Source organism: Ammospiza caudacuta, chromosome 1 (genome assembly GCF_027887145.1).
Source record: "Ammospiza caudacuta isolate bAmmCau1 chromosome 1, bAmmCau1.pri, whole genome shotgun sequence".
Classification (NCBI taxonomy): Eukaryota; Metazoa; Chordata; class Aves; order Passeriformes; family Passerellidae; genus Ammospiza; species Ammospiza caudacuta.
This window is the reverse complement of record NC_080593.1, coordinates 143,153,296-143,159,755: the sequence shown is the minus strand read 5'-3', so window position 1 is coordinate 143,159,755 and position 6,460 is coordinate 143,153,296.

The following is a 6,460-nucleotide window of genomic DNA, read 5'->3' as shown; positions in this document are numbered from 1 at the left end:
CTGCGCTGCCCTGCCCTGCCCTGCCCTCCGCCCGCCGCCTCCCGCCCGGCGCCGCTGCCCGAACCGCCCCGGAAGCGCCGCGCACGCAGTTCCGCGGGCGGGGCGGGCGCTCCCCGCGGCCGGCTCGGGACGGGACGGGATGGGATGGGATGGGAGCCTCGGGGCGCGGCGCCGGTGCCTCGGCAGGGCTATCGCTCACCGACCGCGGGCTGGCACGAACCGGGAACAGAGCCAAGCCCGAAATGCCTCCGCCGCCTGCCTGGTTGGGTTTAACAGCAGCGTCCGCCTGCTGCCGCTCGGGATGCGCCCGGGCAGACGCGAGGGGCCGCGCAGAGCGGGGCGGCTGCAGCGGCACAAACGAGGATTCATTCCCCGGCAGGGAATGACAGCATCAGCTCGGTTGGAACGACCGCCAGGATCATCGAGTCCAACCTGTGGCCGAACGCCACTATGTCAAATAGATCATGGCACTGGGTACCACATCCAGTCTTTCTTTAAACACCTCCGGGGACGGTGACTCCACCGCCTCCCTTGGGCAGACTGTCCCAGTGTGGGATGGGATGGGATGGAATGGAATGGAATGGAATGGAATGGAATGGAATGGAATGGAATGGAATGGAATGGAATGGAATGGGCTGAATGAAGGAGATCTCTGCGTTGAGCCATGGCCCTGGGCTCCACAGCTGTGCACAGCAGGCACTGGAGCGTGCAGCCCTGAGTGCCCGGAGCATCCCATCCTGTGTGTACCCGGGATGTGTACACAGTGTGCGCTCCCTGTGCGGGGTCCCCAGCAGGTGGAGTGTCACCAAAGACACTGCTTCAAGTAAAACAGCCGCAGGTGCCCCTCCTGACCTTAGGATCTAGGTGCTTCTGAGTTGTTGGAAATTTTACCTGTGTCAAAATCAGTGCCAAGCATTTTCTTACTGTTGGAGAATTACTGATGTGGGAATGGCTCTCTATTTTTTACACTATACAACATTTAATTAATAATTTTATGTATAAGAAGGGAAAAAAAGGCATGTGAGGCCCTGGTCCTTTATGCTGTTTATTTTTCAAGGCTGTTTGCTGCATTCTCAGTAATGACCTTGGAGCAGTGGTGACAGCTGAAAGGGGACCAGTAGCAGCAGAAGGAAACTCAGTGCTCTGTTATGTTTGAGTAAATTATGTTATGAGTAAATTAAGTTATGTTTGAGTAAATCCCTGGAGAACTACAGACCCAGTTCTCCTTCTTCAGCATCACTGGCAGCTTCAGGATCCCACTGGCATGTAACTGCAGAGACACAAACCTCAGCCCCAGGATGTGCCCCACAGTGCCAGCACAGGGTTCCCTGCAGTGAGGAGCAGCTCACACAACTTCCAGAATCTACAGTAAGGCCTCCTGCTCATGTTACCAATGGGATTCAGTCCAGGAACAGCCACAGCCTGCAAATCTGACCTCATCCCTCAATTCTTTTTAATGCCAGTTGTTGGGTTTCTTAAGAGCCCTTCTCTGTCACACCCCACAATGGTTTATAAATAAGCTGTGAAAGGACATTAATAAAAAATGTGGTTTACCTTGCCCATTGTCACATAAACCAGATGGTACGAGTCCTTGGCTGGTACTGTCTGTTTGCTTTTGATACCAGCAGTTAAGATATACCTCTAAGTAGGGCAGGGCAATTTTTTCTTGGATGGTTCTCAGGTAAATTTTCTGGTTAGAGGCACCTGAATAATATTTTCAGTAAGACACAGATGTGAGAATCCACAACCTGAAAATTCAGATGCTCAAAATAACAGTAATTAAGGAAGTATTCCTAGTCTATTAATATAATTAATATATAATAATATTTCTGTCATCTGCCTCGGACTTTCAGTTACAGGACTGGCAAAAGAGAAGAAAAAGCAAGACAATTACAAAGAAATTATTGACACAGAGTAGATCTTCAAAAAGGCAGCATAACTGAGCAGACCTGTGATTAGAAGTGAACAGTGAAAGTACTTGACTTTTAACAGGATTTTAATTTAGCACCAGAAAGGGTACCATACAGCAAAATTATTCTGTGTGTATTAATGAGTTTGAGAATTTGCTGATCATTGATTCAAATTCACTTCCTAAATGAAGGTCATAGATAAAAGTCTGAACTCTTGCAACTTCAGTTGAGGTCTTCAAAGTTATAATCACATTGGTGTAAATCATGTATGTGAAATAAAGTGAGCATTGAGGATCACACTGCTGATTGTTTTTTCAATCCCTAGCCTGTCATTACAACCACATGCACTCCCTCCCAGCTCTGCTCCTCAGGATGGAGATAGATAGATGACAGATAGATAGATAGATAGATAGATAGATAGATAGATAGATAGATAGATAATGTTATGTGTAGGATGTTTTGCAGTTTACAGTTTCTCCAGCTGACTCTTGAGGCAGTTGCAACAATTTATCCTGGAACATGGGCGCTATGTGTGGCCTTCTCCAGTTTTTTATGACCTGTGCTTCCTTGACCTGAATTAGTGTTCATGTGAAATCAACCCTGGTTCAGAGATTTCTGCCCCTAGTTTGATCTTAATAGACCTGTGTCACTGACTGTATATAATAACTATTCTCTTTTTGGTTTTTTTAATCCTAGTCAGGTTAGTGTGCACAACTGCTTACTTAAAGGCACTAATTTTGCAGGAATAATCTTACTGATAAGCATTTTTCATACTATACCTCTTATCGTTTCTTCCTGTAGAGAAAATTTTGCTTCTTGACATTTAATACATTTGCTTCCAGTTATTCTCATCAGCCTTGATTCTCAAGATTACCATCTCAAGAGGCAATACCTTTTTGTTCACTGACTTTTCTAAAGTCTGCTTTTTTCCTTATTGCAAGTCTTTCATTCTTTGTTCTTGCAACAAGATAACTCCATTTCACTTTCTAGATTTTCAACCAGTTCTTCCTTGTTTAAAAACAGAAGTAACATTTTGGCATCCTCTAGTCACTTCCTGTTTTTCCTGAGACAGAAATTGATTTCCAGTGTGCTCAGCAAACTTGATGGGCTGGTGGGGACCTGCCAATAAAATGCAGTGCTCTGAAAGAGGGAGCTGAGCTGCATCAGTGCAGCTCTCTCTGCTGCTCTGAGATCTCCTGCTCACATTCCTTCTGGTCCTGGCTGGCCTGACCAGCTCATGGTCAAGATGTGAACCTTCACCAACATGTGAAGAGCATTTGCTCTCCAAGATGGTTTTTGTCTCTTTCTCATGAGTGATTTGTGCAGTACCCCTGATCCACTTACTCAAATTGGCAACTGTTGATCAGATCTTAAGATTACATAGTTACCGGGGAATTTCTCCTTGGAAATGTCTATACACTGACTTCCTTCAAGGACACTGGAGACAATTTCATTGTAAATGCCTGGTTTTAGCCAAATTTGTTGATAGGCTGAATTTTTTATTTAGCACTTCAACTGCAGTTTTCAAGCCCTTAAGTACCTCTTCAGAGGGAGCATATGAAAGAATCAGTTCTCCCAGCAGCTTTTCTCTTTTGCTGAATGTCTTGGTGAACATTTGAGAATCTCTTGGTCCCTGATAGTGCGTGATCAGTCTATGGTCAACCCTGTGCCCATTTTGACTTATCTGAATAAATCTCTAAATACTGTTCAGAATTTTTGTGCTTGCCTTTTTTTTTGAAAATTCTCAGTGTCACACAGGTTCCCCAGAGTTCTGCAGAGTTGAACAGGAGTGCCAGGCACCAGTACCACTGTAAAAGCCATTTCACAGCTCATACCAACACTGTGGTCAAGGCTGGTGAAGGTTTCCATTCTGTTGGTGTAATCCACAAGCTGTGCTTCTCTGTCACACAGAAATCCAGGCACCTTCTCCAGGGAAAGTTCTGCATCTTCTTGCAGACAGACAAAGCACCCACTGCCCATCCCTGAGGGCACACTGCTACCACAAATCCTCTACAAAAAGCTCAGCTTCACTTAGTTCTTATCTGTGACCACTTCAGTACTCCACTATTTCACTTGCTTCAGTAGACTGAAGATTTTCATTGCCTCTTCCATTTAGCCTCAGTTAAGACCCACCAGCTGTAAACAGTTCTGTGGTTCCCTTTAGAGCAAAGACTAGCTTGGGGGTCACCAGCAATGATCCCCAGTGTAGCAGGGTCACCAGTCCAGTTCCACACTGCAGGGTGGTGTTTCCTGCCTGGAATAATATTTCATCTCCTTTTCACCTTTCTGAATTCTCAGAGTGCCCCTGTGTCATGGCCTGGGGTGTGTCACCCACAGGAGTATGGTCCTCAGGTCTTCTGCAGGGAGTCCATCCTGTTACTTACAAAGCTGAAAAGTACCATACAATCCTTAATTCTTGTTAACTGCACAAGCTTTTAAACCCCTGTAACATAAGCTAAACCAACCAAACTGATCAGTGAGAGTAACCCATAGTTTTGCTACTGATAGCCTACTTACATGTTCAGACAGAGCATTTGCCTGCACAGCATGGTATTGTAGGGCACAATCAGCTGCTTGTTCTAAATCCTTCATTAGTTGCACCTTCTGGACTGCTGTATTTTATTCACAATCAGTGAAAGCAGTAGGAATGCCAGTCTGTGTTGGAGCTTATGAGTGCTCCCTGACCCCCCCTGCTCAGTTTCCAGACAAACCCTGCAGTTGCTTTCCCTCTGACTATAGTATTTTCTTTCATATCAGTTGGAATGCCTTTATTCCCATAAATATTCTGAAAGAAGTGGGTAGTTCCCAAATCATTAAAGGCCTTGTTGATGCATTTGAGATGGTATGTTACCACAAATCGTTGAATTCTGGATAAATTTTTTTAATATTCACATTCTATTTTTGCATTACTTGTGTTTTAGCACCATTATCAAAGCTGATTTTTTCAGTGTGTTTGAATGGTACTGAGGTCATTGCACTTATCAATCTACTTAAAATCTAGAATCATTACTGCATTTTAAGTAACAATGATTTTCTTATGCCTTTTACAGAATCACATAGATTTCCTCCCCCTGAACAGCTATAAATCCAAATATATTTGTTTTGGTTTCTTATTTTTCTCTGGGTATCTTACCTAAGGTTTAAAGGAGGACCTTGGCTAGCTGTCAAAGGTCCACCAAGCTACCCTGTCACTCCCCATCTCAAAAGAACAAAGGGGAAAGAATAGGGAAAAAAAAGCTCATGGGTTGAGATAAAGACAGTGACATATTCACCAATTACTGTCATGGGCAAAACAGGCTTGACTTTGGGAAATTAATTTACTTTATTGCCAATTGTAAATAGAGTAGGATAGTGAGAAGCAAAGACAAAACTAAAAACATCTTCTTGACCTCATCTTCCTTCTTAGGCTCAACCTCCTTCACCCCCAGCTGGTGAACTCCTTTCCCTGAGTGGTGCAGGGCATGGGCAGTGGTGGTTTCAGTCAGTCCATAATCCTTTGTCTCTGCTGCTGCTTCCTCCTCAGGATCTCAGGTCCTGCAGAAAACCTGTGTCTGCATGGGCTCCACTCCACAGGCTGTCATTCCTGCCAGGAGCCTGCTCCAGCTCCATGACTGCAGCTTCCCCCAGGGCACATCCACCTGCTCCCATGTGGGGTCCCCCATGGTCTGCAGGGGCATCTCTGCTCCTCCATGGACATCCATGGGCTACAGGAACATCTCTGCTCCCCCATGGACCCCCATGGGCTGCAGGAGCATCTCTGCTCCTCCATGGACATCCATGGGCTGCAGGAACATCTCTGTTCCCCCATGGATCTCCATGGGCTGCAGGAGCATCTCTGCTCCTCCATGGACACCCATGGGCTGCAGGTACATCTCTGCTTCTCCATGGACATCCATGGGCTGCAGGAACATCTCTGCTCCCTCACAGACCTCCATGGGCTGCAGGAGGATCTCTGCTCCCCCATGGACCTCCATGGTCTCAGGGGCACAGCTGCATCACCATGGGCTGCAGGGGAATCTCTGCAAGAGCACCTGGAGCACCTCCTGCTCCTCCTTCTCCACTGACCTGGGTGTCTGCAGGGCTGTTTCCTTCTAAGTTTTCTCATTCCTCTCTCACAGCTTCTGCCCAGTAATTTTTGCCATTTGTTAAATATATTATCACAGAGGCACCACCAGCATCATTGGTGGGGCTCAACTTTGGTCTGGGGAAGGTTCATTTTAGAGTCAGCTGGCCCTGGCTCTGTCCAGCATGGGGAAACCCCTGGTTTCTTTTCACAAAAGACACCCCTGAAATCCCCTGACTACCAAAACCTGATCACATAAACCATATTAAGCAGTGAGATTCTGTTCAAAATATTTTGTAGGAGCTGAGGGTCCTCATTGGCATATTAAATACCATAAAATTCTGTAAGATTTGATATAAACCCTTCAAAGGAGGCATCTTTCTCTCTGTATAGAAACCTTGTGTTGGGTGCTTCAATGTTTTTTATGCTTTAAATCATTGTAATAACAATTAGATAAATCAGTATGTATGATATTGAGGCTTACATT